This window comes from Coturnix japonica, chromosome 6 (assembly GCF_001577835.2).
Source record: "Coturnix japonica isolate 7356 chromosome 6, Coturnix japonica 2.1, whole genome shotgun sequence".
NCBI classification, from domain to species: domain Eukaryota; kingdom Metazoa; phylum Chordata; class Aves; order Galliformes; family Phasianidae; genus Coturnix; species Coturnix japonica.
In genome coordinates this window covers 3,084,677-3,101,351 of record NC_029521.1, presented here as the reverse complement: position 1 = coordinate 3,101,351, position 16,675 = coordinate 3,084,677, and the positions used below count along the sequence as shown (strand labels likewise).

The window sequence follows — 16,675 nt, the reverse complement described above, 5'->3', positions numbered from 1 at the left end:
TTAAGGCATTTGGACATTTCATCCTCTGCGTTAGAAAACATTAGGTGCAATTGAAGCTACAGAGTAATGTTATAGTGTTTAGTGTCTCACAGTTTCACTGAAACCATTTATGTACTGTATTTCAAAATGTTGTTTCCTAAGAAATATTGGCAGATAATGTCTGGCTCCCATGGACTGGAGGCTTGAACCCTTAATAGAGGCTGTTGTTCTCACTGAAGTCATTTTAATTAAAACTTTCATGAGCATTAAAATAAATAAATATAAAAAGAAGTGGGTGATAGCACTAAACAAAACAGCAGATGCTAGATGCAAGTCACATATGTTACTGAATTACTGGAAACACTTTACGCTCTGAGGATGAGGGCAGACAAAGATCAAATGCAGTATCACAGAAAATCTAGAAAATTGCCTCAATGAAAAGTGTGTCTGACTGAACAGTTCTGACTCAACAATCTGATAAGGGTGTTCTGTGAAATTCTTCGTGGGGAAAAAAAGAGCACCAACAAAATAGCAACACTGGAAAAATGAAAGATTAATAAATACAATAAAAAAGCAAAAATCTTAATTCACAGAGTTTTTGCATGTGTTAACAAGTGAAAATCACCATGGTCACAGGTGATAAAGAATACATTAACTTTAAAAATGTTTAATATTGAAACTACCTCTTAAAAACCCGTTCCTTTAGTTGCCATCCCAAGAACTTTACACTGTTACTATCTTGAATCATCTTTTGAAGATCTGAAGCGCATAGTTAAGATATTCTCTTACTGTGCATAAATTTTAAATAGAAAAAGCATGCATGCACACAAGGAGAATTTTTGGTTCGTTTATTTTATATTTTATTGATGAGTACTTCGGTATCTTTCTATTAATTGAGAAATTATCTTGGGTTCAGTTTGCTTCTTTAAGGAAAGGTGTTTTGTTTTGGTTTTTTTTCCTTAACCACTTCAACTCACTTCTTTATAATTAATTATGCTTTACAATATGATTTGAGCTTCACGTATCAGGCAGAGCAAAAGAGTCATAACTTGAAAGCATAGGTAAAAACCTGTAGCCTGGTGCTGTTTGCCCATTCCTTGATAGTAGATGCAGTTAATGAATATAATGATCTGAACACACCTTATGCCTAGCAGATGATCTATTTTTAATCATTAAAGGTTTACTATTATTGGATTCCTTGAAAAGACAGCAGAAATATTTTATTATTTTGAAAAAAATCTGAATTAAGCTTGGGGAAAGCATTAAAAAAAAGAAAGAAAAGAAGTGGATGAAATTCTTTAACTATGGCTAATTTGGACTCTTGAAGCTTCCATAAATATTGTTTCCCTAATAAAGAACTGCTTGATGGCTTCTAAAGTCCTTGATAGAGTTAGGACCTTGTTTTATAGACCTGTGGTGGTAAATTTACGTGCTGGTTTAAATTTTAAAAGTCCAGCTGTTTCTAGTGTTGAATTCTTAACGATTAAAATATCAGATTTATTTAGCCATGATAAATAGGACAGCATTTGTAGCATTAGAGGAGAATTAATTTACCAATCTATATAAGTGGGCCTCTATCCCACAATTCAAATTTATGGAGGCCATTTACATGAGAGTTAATGCCAGCATTTTACATCATCAAAATGAACAATATGATCCATGAGATGCCAATATAACTGTTCTTCAGGACCTGAAAAAATTACTGAGACTTTCAATTTATGCCATTGCTAAAAATCCATGGAAACCATTTCTAGAAAACACTTAAATATTTCTGTTTTATGCTGAGCTTACCATGTTTGAATTTATAGTCTAGTGCAACCAGTTGTGCTATTTAGTAGATAAAGTAAATTTTATAGTGCTAAGATACCCAGCCAAGATGGATCGTCACATTTATAACAGATGTCCCTTAATATCTTGCTTACTATGTAAAATGTGATAGAAAATGTAATAATACGCTTGGCATTGTAACAGAATTTTGGTTTGACGAATCATAATGGTACACTGCTGTGTACTGACTGAAAAACACCTTTGTATATGAATTGGTTAAAGTTACAGGGTATTTAATAGGATGGATATAAAATCATGTCAGTTTGAAAAAGACACTTTTTTTTTTTTAAAGTCAAGTCTTTGGAGGAAACAACCCAGTTTCATTAATTTCGTAAGTGTTGCTTTCACTGGGTATTCATTTTTTCAAGTCCCTAGATATCATGGTGATGTTGAATGACAACATACCTTCTTGTGTGTCATCCATTCCTCTCAGGTTTGTATCATCAGCAGACCTGCTGAGGGTGCACTCTATCCCTTCATCCAGGGTGCTGTTGAAGTTGTTAAACAGAATCAGACTGAGTACTGGCCACTGGGGAGTACCAGGAGCTACAGGTCTCCTATTAGACCGCACCCCTGATTGTGAACTTATGAACTCTGATAGTGGGTTATTATTACACATTGAAGCTTTCCTTCTGTGTGTTGCTTCCTTGGTTGTATTAGGAACCGTATGGGTAAATTTGCTGTGGAATTAATGGTGTATACAGGGCCAAAGTTAAAATACATTACTCACTTTTTTTGGAGACTCCTGTACTAAGTGGTGCATTATTTACACTTAGGAGGAGTTTTAAAATTGGAGGGTAGAAATACCAAACATTATTTATTAGTATATTGTCATTGTTGATTTTTATCTTTCTCAAATGATCAAAGACCCTCGTTCTATGCTGAAACTTTTCTCTTCCCTTTAGCCCACAAACAAAAACATAATTTTTCAATGAATCTTCTGTATACATTTCCATTTTTAAAAAAATATATTTTCAAAGTCATTGAAAGAATTTTGAAGTTACTTAATTGGGTGATTTATTGATTCATACTTTCCCTTGTAGAATCAAAAGCGTACCTCAACTGTACGTCGATGGACTGTATCTATTCAAAATACTTCACTCCATCTAGTATGTGTTTTATATCAATAGGTAATCAATGAAGTCTGAAACAGGCTTATAGCTATAAGAATACTGAACTGGAATTGGTTTTGCTAGTGCTTTCTTTTTCTTGTGAAACAAGAAAGTCTATTTTGACACTATTTTGTCAGTCATTAGGATCTTCTTCCAGTAGTACGCAAAATACATTATTGTTTGCTTTAGCAAGTTTTCTGCATGTTCTAGGCTGTATAATCACGTGACTTAGATTTTGTGAGAGCTATGGATTTATCACCCTTCAGAAAAAGAGCAAATGACATTCTAGTGATCTAGTTTGAATGTAGGCTGAATTAGTAGGAAACAAAAGTGGTGGACAGAGTTATTATTTACAAAAATCTTATCAGAACTACAGGACATGTTGATAGCTGCATCGTGCTCACCATTTGTCAAAATGGTACAGCTGTAGTGTGTTTCAGTGTAGAGACAATGTGACTGATAGTCAGAATTCTTAACGTTGTCCTTAACTGTGTCAGTATTAGCTGTGTATGGAGTGGATCAAGTCATTTGACTTACTTCATTGCTGTTCCTTTGTGGAGCAAGTAATGCTTATCTTTCTTGTGAAGTTCGGCGATACTTGTTGATAAAAGGTTCTAAGCCTTGTGCAAACCAATGCTTACATTTGAGTTCTTTGCTCTGGAAGCGTTTTATAAGTATTGGGAGGGGAGCTGAAAAATTCAGCTGGTGTTTAACTGTGAAGAACGAAGGCAGAAAATATTTTCTCATATTATAAGCAAACCGAGAATCGTTGCACAATATAAATCTTTCTGATGTAAGCTGGAAGAAAGAAACCTAAAAAGCATGATAGAAAACCAAGCAGCACTGCAGGATTTTTTTTTTTTTTTCATGAAGCTTATTTCTAATAGTCTTATCGTAGACATGTACACAATGCATGGTAGAGAATACCAGACCCATGCATCTGTACACTTACATATGCAATCTAATTCTTCTGAGCTGCTATCTCAAAAAAAAAAAAAAAAAGAGTTTTCATACTAAAACTGCTTCTGCCAAACATTTTTAATGCTAGGAAATCATAGTATCATAGTATCATAGTATCGTGCGGGTTGGAAGGGACCTTAGAGATCATCGAGTCCAACCCCACGGGATTCGAGCCTCTGTGTAGCAGAGCGGCACTTCTACCACTTGCGCCACAGGGGGGATTAGAACCCAGGGCCTCCGGTGTTGCAACGCGGCATTCCTACCACTTGCGCCACTGGGGCACAATTGCTGTAATTGCTGTATTAAGATTACAGAAATGAAATTATCACATTCACAAGTTACTTTTGAATTGAGAATGCCTGATTCTGCGTTTGTGTTTTTATTGATCCTCATACGAACTTGCGCTAAATACACGTTCATTACATTTAGGGACTTTTCTGCCTGGAAGAGATTTCTATTATAAATTTTACCAATTTTACGTCCTCTCGTGTACAAGAAATTAATGACAACTGTGTGTTTTTGAAGGTAGGTTAGATGTAAAAGGAACCTGATTAAGTGTTCAATGTGTTGTAAGTAATAACATTTACACTTTTAAAACAAGTTTTGTAACACAGATTTCTTCTTAGGTTGATATTTTGATTTGCGTTCTTTTTAATTGACACTGCAGAATGGATATTTACAATGCATTTACCTCTGTGTTGCTGTATAAGTATCCAATGTTGAAATCCTTTCCTCGATGAGCAGGGTATAGACTATGGTGATTTAAAAAGTGTTTAGAACAGTATCCATGAGCGTACAGCTTTTAAATTCTTAATGACCCATTTAAACTTCTTCATTTTTATTTTAAGAGAAGGCTTTATGGAAAAGCAAAGTAGGTATATCAGTAAAGAATACATTGCTGTGCATGACATTCCATTCTTCCTAAGTGGGGAGGTTAAACTTGCTTGTAGTTTGGACACTTCCATCTCTAGTGATACAACAAACCCATTTTTCTTGCAGCTGCTCTTGCATAGGTCAATTGCAACTTTCCCTTCAAATAAATGGGATCATTTGTTTTCTATTTAATTCTAATTTTGGTCATGTTGGCATGCTAGCATTTTAAGCATGTTAAGTTTTCATTAATTCTGGCTATATTGTAGACATATAGTTAACATAATGGGTGTAAATATTAAAGGCTGAATATTAAAACATTGGGCAGCCATGTTGAGATACTTAAAAGGTAATTACAGAAATATGTGACCTATTGGTTTAATATTTTTTTAGAGCACTTGAAATTAGGTCACGACTAATTTGAAATACCTCTGAAAACTGCATACATTGGTTATGGTATGGAATTGACTACAGAAGTGAGCTTGCTGCTGTAAATGCTTAGAATCAAAAAGCCAGACCTTGCTACCAGGGATTAAATTATAATTAGTCATTAAATTTCCACAGTCTCCTTCATAAAGCATTAATATTATTTATTTTTTTCCTAGTTTTTGATATTTCTTCACCTTGAAGTTTGCGTTCAGGGAATTAGTTTCCTAGAACTTTCTGTAGTGTATGAACAAGGTTACTCAATAAGCATCTAAGATTGTATTGCAGTGACCTTATTCCCAGGCAGTGTTCTTTCTATGGCTTTTTGGTCAACTTTTTAGGTTGATTTAATTGTGAAGTCCTTCTGGAGTACTTTTCTTTCCATTACATTGAAAGCAACCTAAGACTGGTTTTTAGCATGTAATCGGAAAAATACTTTTTAGTTATTTAATCTCCCAAAGAAAAACTTCTCAAACGCACGTAATATGTAACTTTTGCTCTTTTTAATTCAGTTCAGAACAAAGCTCAGAGTATCCTCTATGATAAATAAGGTGTACTGTGGATGCTGCAGCAGAAGCTGTTATTTACAGGGTCAGGACTGTTATATTTTTCCAAGAATTGGGACTTTATTTTTCAACAGACAAGCTCTTAATTTCACTCATCCTCAACATACCCACAGTGGCTGGGAACTTAATTAACCCTTTTAATGTGTTTTAATTATAAATAAAACCTTTGGTTTTTCTTTTTTTTTTTTTTTTTTTTTTCTATGGCAAAGCACAGATCAGGATCCAAATGTATAAATATTTCTGGTGCTTTAAATAAAAGTAAGAAGAAAAGAAAAAAAAAAAACTTTCATTGAACAGTTCAAATGAGAAAATCAGAGAGTTGAAACTATTAGTCTCACTATTTTAGAAACCTTGAGAAGTCCAGATAGAATGCATTGATGATCTGTTGTTGTGCGCTCAGTGCTTCAACAGTGAGAAAAGTAAATATTCTGCTGTTACCCTCAAGAGCTGAACATTATTTTAGGAAACTGAATCCCCTTAAGGTAAAAATAACAAATGACAATTCATCTCTTATTTGACAGCAGAGGCTTTTGCCTGATATATCTTAAAGAGCTATGTAACATAACCAAAAATACAAAAACAAACATAGGAATGTAGATTAAAGAAGGATTCATAGGGAAGAGGAAAATAATATACTAATGTTTTCCTCAAGAAGGAGAGACATAGATAATGCTATAAGGCCATAAATTTTCCCCTGGTTTTGCCACTTAATAGTGGTGACCGTGGAGTTATTAGAGTGCTTGTTGGGCAGAGCTAACAGATGAGATGGCCTTTCCCAGCTGTTTGTGACATTTCTCTCACTTTCTTGTGAAATTGTCTAAAAACAGTGAGAGGTGCAACAAATAGCAGGCTACAAATGATCAGTGCTAAATTAATTATGTATGTAACATACCCTAGAATACTAGGTGAGTATTTTATTCACTATTGAGATAAAAAATAGGCAGCAATTAATTAATCCTAGTGTGCATATTCACTTTGCATTGAAATATTAATTATCGCATAGATTCAGATTTATCATTTTTCCATGCCATCGCACATTCAAAGAACCAGATATGCTTAAAAAAATTCAGCTTTCACCCTTCAATGAGTTTATTCAGCTAAAGCATTAGAGAAGTATTATATAAGTATGGAAATTAATTTATTGTCTATTTTTTTCTATGAAATCAAGCACATTATTACAGAGTTGGGTGCTAAGATGTTAATTTCTTTGCTCCTCAAGGATTTACAAGCAATGCCAAACTGTTATCAAGTGTTACTTGGTTGCAAAAGAACAAAAGATGTTAGATCAAATGTCAACTTTTCAAGTAATTCGATTAATTACTGGATGCAGATAATTGAATTAATCTCACATGCTAAAGCATAGATAAATAGCTTGTAAAATTACTGAAGAATGTAAGGAGGAGGGAAAACAAAAACTGACGTGTTATTATCTCTTAGATTTTCTGTTGCTTACTAATACTAGAAAATGGAGAATGGGAATCTCTACATAATCTCCGGCTATCATTACTTCTACCTGTGAAGACAGTGGAGCACTCTTGATGTAGGTTGTTGTTACAACTTTCAGAGCATGTGCTTGAAAAAACACTGGACAACACAGTGCACTATAGAGCATTGCTGCTTTTCTGTGCTGTCTGAACACTGGCTTGTATTCCAGCGCTTGAGGCAGCCAGATGCCTCAGAAGGCTGAACAAGGAAGGGGGGGCTTCCTTATGCTCACTTCCTACCTCTACAATTTTTCTCACCTTATTCCCAAGCATTTCAACAGGCCTCATCGTTGTCTGTGCCTCTTATTGACTGGCAGCCATCTCTGTGGTGATGGCTCTGTGGCAATAAAAAAAATCATGACTGCCTTTACAGGTTTGATGTTCAGATGTAATGCTAAACTACATGAAATATAGAAATATGCACAAAGACTCATAAATAATATGTTTAATCAACTTTGGAAGGCACAAAGCAGGGCCACTGGGACTCGGACACAGCAGTGTTTGGCTGTTACCACCACAGCTGGGCATGGCCAATTGGAGGAAGGCAATGGTCACCACTACATAGAAGCCCTCTGAGGGCTCTTGAGCCCCTATGGTAGCCTCAGTCATTTATATATTCAACCTTCCAGATAGCAAAAGGAGAAATGGGTTTGCAACTTCATTCTAGTACAGGAGGCTGGTTGAATGGGTGTTGATTAGGAGATTAAATGTTTTCTATAGAAGAGAGAAAGCTGAAAAATTAGCTAGAAATCTTTGTGAAATGTCTATAAAGTAATCCAGCAGACCTTTTCCTGAGCTTCCTACTCTAATTTCTGTTGAGGTTTGCATCCAAAGTTTCCCCAAGGTACTTGCAAACAGGATTGCTGCAAGGAGCTGGCTTTTATCTGACAACTGCCAACACCGGAACTCTGTCTTTGCCTCGTGTCAGGTAGGGTCTTGTGGAATTGAAGTAGGTTTCAACCCTGTACCTGGCCAGGATGAATGGTTCCTTAAGCCACGCTGCTTAGCGCTGAGTAATATACAGGTAACTATTGTGACCTGTGAGTGAGAGGGTATAAATATTTGCCTTTCTAGCATGGGAGGAAAGGAGAGAAATCACAGTGAGAATAGCTCTAAGCACTAAATAACTGTGGTGTTTATGATTATTAGTATTTTAGCTATAGTAAAAACAAACAAACAAACAAAAAAAAAACCAACGTGTTTTGAGCTGTTGGAAAATGGGAGTAAACTTTATATTGCTGTCTTTTTTATAAGGTATTATTTCTGTGCCAAAGTGTACCAACTGTGAAGCACGTATGTTATATAATAAGTTATGCTACTACTGAAATAACTGCTAGAGATAATGATATTTTTAATGTGAAAGAAGTTTTAAACAGAACACGATGAAATACACATGCTACATTTGAAGGAAACCTTTTTTTCTCTTTCTTCAGTAAGGGATTCCTACTTAAGTAACCTTATTTATGTAATGAGTGACATAAAGAGCTAATACAAGCAAGGAGTTAAGCATGGCACTTGAATTTAAGTTCAGACTACACCTTTAAATCTATTCTGAGTTTTTAAATTCAAGTATCTATCTTTATCCAAGGAAGCTAATGAATATGAAACTGGAGTCTTGTACTAATGAATGTATTCAAAATTAAATATGTTCTATCAGTTTACCAAATATATTTCTTAGTACACATTGTCAAAATCTTGTTAGCTTTTAACAGATGCAATTATCCTAAATTAAAATTCAATAGAAATCTTGTTGGATGAGGGGAAGACTGTAACTTAACTATTGGTAGTAATTCTGCTGAGCTATCTTTGCTGATATCAAAGGCTTAGTGGTGTCATTTACCCTACACAGTTAGCTCTATCTTGACATGATAAATTAGCGATGCTGTAAGCTTGTTTGAAAGACTTTTAGCAGAAAAGAATGTCAGGGGAAGAGCATCAGTGAAGTTGAACAGCAGTAGAGAGCGTGCTGCTACTTGAATACAGAGGGTTTAAATTATCCATTGCTTGTTATATACTACAACTCCCAGTGATATCTAAGAAAATAACGTTAAGTTTGTATAATTAAGGTATGAAACTGCATAGAAGTTCATTAGATAGAGCTGTCTGGTGTTGAAGAAGATAAGGTTGTTCAACTAAACAGCTCATAAAATTCAAGTACGTGCTGTTTACTCCTGTGTGCTTAGATTTAAGGCTCTTGTCATTAAGTATTTCTATATATTGTTTAGTAGAACAGTGAATAAATCAAAATGCATTTCTGACCCTTTGGTTAGCTATAGAGGAAGAAAGCAAAGATTTGTCCTAGAATAGAAATGGGAAGAAGCTAGTTTTGCTTACTGAAGCTTAGGAAAAACTGTTGTTTTTTCTTCTCTGAGTATTTGTTTGATTTATTACTTGACATATTCTGATTAAGTAGCTTATCCAAATGTATAAACTATTACTCTGAAAACAACTAGCGTATAAAATTGTTTATGCTTACTTAAGTCATCTTTCTGCCAAATGAGGAAAAGAAATGTAAAAATCCAGTAGTGAGAATAATCTAATGAGAATTTTCCACTTATTTTATACTCTAAGGATGCTAAATAAGTCATAGGATCAGTTTAAGAGAATATTAATTGTAATTTTTTCTGTGCTCTCAAATCAGCATGTAAATTAAACAATCTGCAAAGCCACTGAATTGGCAAGGAAAGTCTAGCTCAGGCTTACAACCATGCCATGCATAGTGTTTGTCCATTATTTATTCAGGTGAGTCATTTTAACTGTGTTCCCTGTCATTGCGGTGCAGTCAGGCCCAAGTGGAACACTGACAAATTACTTACAGTCACACTGTGGGTCTGAGAAATTCAGAGGTTTTTGTTTGCTTGCCTCTTCCGCTCAGTGCTTAATTCTTCCCTCATGCCCAATATAATGAGAGTTCTAAAAATCAGTATTAGTTAACTAGATTAGCCAGCTTCGCTTCTTAAGTAACTTATTAATATTGAATATGTAATTTTGAAAGTTAATTTTGTGCATGGAAAGCTAGAAGTTGGATGCAATTTGAAGTATTTTTTAAAGGGATGGAGAAAGGCCCATGTATAAATAGATCTCTAAAATAGTCATAACATTCTATGAAGTATTATTATCACTAGTTTTTAATAATACTTCAAGATTGATTCAAACCAGTTCATTTATTACTGTAACAAATTATATGCAGGCCAGATGTGTCAGGTCTTGTTAGCTTAGTTCTTGAAGTTAACGATTCCTTGTGCTTTTTACTTTGTAAAAGTATAATGGAACAAAATAAAACCCTTTAGAACAAATGTGCCCAGCTGAGTTCTACTTATTGATAAAGTAAGATTAAGGATGTATGTACTGATTCAAATACTGGATCTTTAGAAATTGTGTTAACCATTTTTTTGTTCACGTGATTTATCTCTGCCAAGTTTGAGTAGTATTTATTTCAGAAGAACATTGGATTAGAATGGTAGCAATCCAAATACAGCCATCTTTGAATTTGACCTGAGTCGTCTTTATTGATGTTATTGGTTGCTGTAAAGAAAAATGTACAATTAGATAATTAATGATGCTCATAATGGCAGGTAAATCTTGTGGACATGAAAAGGAGACTGAGAGATGAAGGTAGTGCAGTGTAGCACAACCAGAAATAGGTTTTGATTTTTACTTTTCTTGGACAGTGTTCTACAAAATGACTTTCATATTCATATAACCGTACTGAGGTTTCAGCTGGATTTTTGAGATTCTTATTTTAGGATGCAGTATAATAAAGTAAAGGATTACAACCTCTGTGCAGAAAATTATGCCAAGAGATAAAAACCTCAGCCATGTAAATCTCAGAGAATCTATTTAAAATAAATAGTCATCTTATTAATTTTACGTAATTATTAAAATACATTGAAAAAACTACTGGATGTCATTCCCCTGCAGTGTAACCAGCGGAAAGTGGAAAGAAGGCATTTTCAAATCAAAATATTAGTGAAGTAGCAATGTAAGCATTTTATATTGAAAACTATAGTGCTTCACTGTTAAAAGCAGGCAGCAAGCTGATACTGAGTTCTTTACATTTGTTTAGATTAATTGTACAGACTAAAATCTATCAGAATTAAGTGTCTCAAGATAAGATAGTGTACTGTACAAAAGTAGTTAAAGCAAAAAGATTTTTGTCTTAAATTTGTTTCCCTCACTGCCCTAGGGCAGAAACAAGGCTTTCAGATGTCGCACCTTTAGCCCACTCAAAATATCAAGAACTGAGGAGTTCTTGAATATACTCATTTGTAAAGAATACTGGAGGTTTTCCCAGGAACTCAAATTTTACGCAGTTCTCATGTAAAATGGCAGTTTTGAAGTCTTTCTCTCACTGCAGTCAGGCCTAGAAATCTATGTAGGAAATTACAGGATAAAATAGAAGTAGTTTGGCAAGTTTGTGGTTCCTAGGTAACTCTTAGCCAGCTTTATGTCTTTTGTTATTCATTTGTTATATCCTACATTCACTACTTTATGTTCATAGTATGTATGCATACGACTTTGCATGTTGACTTCTCAATTGGAGACAATTCCTGTGAAGCTTGTGAACCTTAAATACTACCACAGATATGATATGCAGGTAACAAGATTATGCTGCTGGGGTACTATGGTATTATAGGGCAAAGCTTGTGATGAAAGTGGCATTACAACATTGACTTCATTTAGCATTGTTTAGTTTCTATCATGGGGTCCTCTAGAAATGCATGAACTGGATTCTTTTCAGGGTAACCAGAACAAATATAGTTCAGGACAGTGTAAATGGTCATTAAGTCAGGGGGACCAGGGTGATCACCTTTGTCTTCTGCTATAAAGCACGTGCTATAGACAGAGGCTCCTGCCTCTTCTGTTTTTTTTTTTCTGCAAATCCATATAAGTGCTCAGAATGTGTATCGCCTTGTTTGTTTGGCGGGATCCATCTTTTAACAGGTCAAATGTACACTCTGTTCTTTATCTAGGGAACTTTATGGCAACTAAAGGTAAATTTTAAAGTCAATTATTATCAGTCTATGGTATCTGGAGTAATGAAAGCTAGACTTCTCATTATACTGGGAAAGATGCTGCTCAGCAGTAAGATTTAGTATAATTCCCTAATGGATTGATGAATAAAAGCTTACTAGAGTGAATCTGTGAAATCACTTTCTATTTCTTTCCTTTATTGCCTGTTCCTTTTGATAGAATGCAAATAGGCTTTATAGCAGTCTAATCCTGTGAACATTCAGCTTCCAGTAAGCAACAAGTTTGCTGTTTGCAAAAGAGTCATGCTGAAGGGTCCATATTCAGTTGTGAGGATGATACTGGTATGAATTGCAGTCCTTGGGAATATTCATTTTATGATTTAAAAAAAAAAAAAAAAAAAAGTGTGACTCAATAATTGAGTGCAAGTGCTTTCAGTGTGTCTGCAGTTAATGTTCTAGTCATTCTAGTAGATTGAGTCAGCCTGGAATGCTCCCTGTGAAAGTGTTAAATAGTATGTCAAGTTTCTCGGCACTGTGAAAAGTGCTACATTGAAGTCTTTAAAAATGAATATATTCATCTGGCTGACCTTAGGAACGTGAATATAGTTCTACATTTTCACTCCTCAGTAAAGTGCTTGTGTGTTTTAGATGTGTAGTGCTTATGTATTAATTCCATCTACAAATTACATAGTTAATGTTCATTAGTGATCCTGGTCTCGTTGTTCTTTCTCATTTTTATATTACTGTTAAGAACACTGCTTTTTAAAAAAAAAAAAATCTTAATTTTGCTGTCTCTTCTTTAAAAATACAAAATCTTAAACAGCATATGATTTCATGTAAAAAAAAAAAAAAAAAAAAAAAAAAAAGAAAAGAAAAATATTACAATTGCCAGCACCTAAATCATGGATCGTCATACTCGTCATACCATTTTTACAGCAGGTGTCAGCTTGGTTGAAGCCCCTCAGCAAGACAGGAGCCTGTAATCCAGAAGGCAATTGTAGCTGGAGTAATAAGGCTTCATTAGCAGACTCCACTCAATCAGGTGGCCTACAGTAGACACCAACCAGAGATCCCTTTCTTACCTTGGTCTCTCTCACCCATAAACTTTTGACTTACTCTTTGCCTTTCTTCTTGGACAGCTCTTCATACTTTGCTATTCTCTTGATGTAGCAAGCAGTGCCTGTCCCTTCACTTGTTTTAAAATTAATAGCTGATGTTTTATCAAGCTTAGATTTTTACTTTTGCTTTCCTAAGACTGGTGCAGTAATGTATTTTGTGCTATGCAAGCGTGTGTTTGTGACAATATCATAACAATATATGTGGTGTTGCCATGTGTATTTAGAAATATTTATGTAATAAGTATGTATGTGGGAAATCACAAGTTAACATTAACGAATCAAAGCCTAAGTATAATATGCTTCTTGTTTCATAGGTATGTGGGAAAAAATTGTCTTACATACAGTGGCATCTGCTTTTACCATCCACTTGAGTAATGAAAACATAACAGACGGGAAGAAACATCTGCCAACTGAGAATTGTCAAACAGAGCCGTGAGTCCCAGAGTGGCAGAAGTCTGACCAAGCGCTTCTGTGGCTGCCAGTGAGAAATGCGGTGTATAGTGGAGAAGTACACGTTTCTTATTAAAGAAAAGTTGGAGTTGTATGAAACTTTTAGATAGTCATGTTTGTTGCTGGAACTGTCAACATGTTTGGGCTACTTAAGACCACTGGATTTTTCTGCTGTATACTTATAGTTTAACTGCTTTTAGTTATTTTGGTTTGCTTCAATTCAGCTGGCTGGTCAGGTTGTATTTACAATCAGTGGTGTTTGAAAGATGATTTAATTTAATAGAACGATCTCAGTTTTACTAGAACTGTTCTCTTTTGACTTGGTTTCACTATACCATTTTCCAAAGATCCAAAACAAAAAATCTTCTTGCCTATTTTGTCAAATTTAATCTATTAATGTTTTTACACATTTCTGTTCTGGAGGGTGTTCTTACATTACTTAGTAGTGAAAGGATAAGAAGAAAGTTTGAGACAACTAACATTACTGATTATAAAATATGTAAGTATTTTATTATTAAAGTAATGTGCTTAGCCATGCCCAAAGCTTTGTTCTTAAAAAAAAAAAAAAAAAAAGAAAGAAAAAAAAGAGGCCTTTTGCCAGTAAAATAAAATTCCTAGAGAGCACAGATGATACTTGTTGGTAGAAGTGAACAAGTCTGCTCATGCAGAGGGAGGAGAGGGCAGAGGATTGAGATGGATTAAGGATGTTTTTCTGGTCACATGTGTTAACAGTTCTTCTGTGCTCCATCTTCCTGATATTCCTTTTAAAGCGGACCTGTCCAGCATGTTTTGGATTAATTTACTTGTGCTCTGTTTAAGAGAAATGCATTCAGGATGTAAAACATGTATCTGGAGGGAAAAAATAAATAAATAAAAAAACTAAAAAAATGAGAAAAACCACCCACATATTAGTTTACCAGTCTTGTCAGTGATGTAGATTATTATTCATAAGGTCTGTGGTTAACTACTAGCCTGTTGGTCTTAAAAACTGAGGTTTCACAGGTTTGATTTGCTGTTCCTGTTGCTGTGTTATAGTTTTGTTCTTGGAGGGTCTTTAAAGTAAGAATTAATTTTCAGTAGCATCTACATCCTTCTATAACAATTCAGTTAGGTGTATTCCAAGGCACACATGTAGAACAACATTAATTAAATCAGCTAAGGGTATGACCCACAGTGTTTATTTGGTAACGGACGTAAACATAGCCAAAACTTTAGGTCCTGGTATAGACCTGAAGAGACTTCTTCAGATCCTTGCATTAATGTAGGATTTCTTTGTGATGAATCTGATGATGTATTTCTAGATGAAAAGAAGCAGGTGTTATTTTCCTTCCTAAGCCCAATGGAGACTAAGTAGCAATTTTTTTCTCAGTAATGAAATACATTTATCAAGATCTTTGTTTTCCAAAAGAGAATCCAGGCAGAATATTTATTGAGATTCCCTGTAGCAGTGACTATTGAGAAACCTTATCCACTTAATCCACTAGGGTACAATAGCAAGCTTCCGTTCCCAGTGTGGGAATATACTGCACATATGCTCTGTGTTCTCTGACAGTGAGCCTTCTACTCTCAATGCCTGCTATGTTTCCAGGATATATGCAGTAAGTTAAATTCGTTACTAGAACAAGCTGTGATTTTTTTCATCCAGTGTCATCCTCCCCTACAAGTGTGGACAATTATTAGTAGTTAGCTGCTGGATATTAACATAGAGCACTAAAGCTAGGCCTCAGAGGACTCAATTCTAATGCTTGAATGAACATGTTCTTTGCTAGTGTGAGAATGTTTCACTGATGAGTGATGGTCAAGTGTACAGTTGATGATCAAACTGACTTAGTGTTTAGTAGCTCATTTCCAAGTAAAATGGACAAGGCCTCCAAATTTTACAGCTAATATTTAAAATAAACAAACAAATCTCTCCTTCCCTTTCCACAGAAATCCTAATCGGGAAATTTTTGCAACTTTTGATAACGAGTGGTGTAGATTTTTGTTTTTTGCTTCAAAAATAACAGATAGACTGTGCCATTGCAAGACTCATTGCCACATCTGGAGGCAAGTTGATTCTCACAAGCTTTTAAGAGAGTTATTAGCAAAATAAAGGATAATAGCCTAAGTGCTATTTCTAACAAATTAACCTTTTACTTTGTACTGTGCAATGGCCAAATATTAATCAACAAGAAAATATGAACAAGTTATCAACATCTCTATTATTGTTTGTTTGTTTTTCAGTCATATCCTAGCCATTCAATATGCACTGCACTGCAGCTGAAAATGTTCATTTTTGGGAGGAGCTGGGTTGGAGTCAAATGATACATTAAGGGATGTATCCTTAATTTTCCCAAAAGGGAAATGGCCCTTTTTTTTTCTTTTTTTTTTCTTTTTTTTTTCTTTTTTCCCCCTGAACATCATAGAGTCTCAGAATTACCCAGGTTGGAAAAGACCTTGGAGATCATCAAGTCCAACCACAGCCTAACCATAGTACCCTAGCTCTAACAGCCCTCTGCTAAATCATAGCCCTGAGCACCACATCCAGACAGCTCTTAAACACATCCAGGGATGGTGATTCAACCACCTCCCTGAGGAGCCTATTCCAGTACTTAACTACCCTTTCTGTAAAGAAGTGTTTCCTAACATAGAACCTAAACTTACCTTGGTGTGACTTGAGGCCATTTTCCCTTGTCCTGTCACTTGTCACCAGTGAAGAGACCTGCCCTGCAGACATGTGCATTTAAAAAGGTTAATGTGTGGTGGAATGTGGGTTTTGGTGACATGTTTGATACTTGTCACTAATGCTGAGATCTCTTTGTCGATAGTAGGCTGTTGTGCTATTCTCATCTAGTTGCTTCAACAAGGGTTTAATTCAGTATTGGTTCCTTAGTCTGACATTGCCTCTTTCCTTTTACCTGTGATTTAAAC

At 35.1% G+C, this 16,675-nt stretch overlaps 1 long non-coding RNA gene across 1 annotated transcript in view; it reads left to right on the top strand.

Moving 5' to 3' along the window:
- The window catches only part of LOC107315584, a 64,844-nt gene extending 48,736 nt beyond the window's left edge, over positions 1-16,108 (top strand). The window contains exon 3 of the long non-coding RNA XR_001555972.2: positions 13,630-16,108. This is a non-coding gene — a long non-coding RNA (uncharacterized LOC107315584). The remainder of the gene's footprint in view (positions 1-13,629) is intronic.
- Positions 16,109-16,675: the final 567 nt, after the last annotated feature.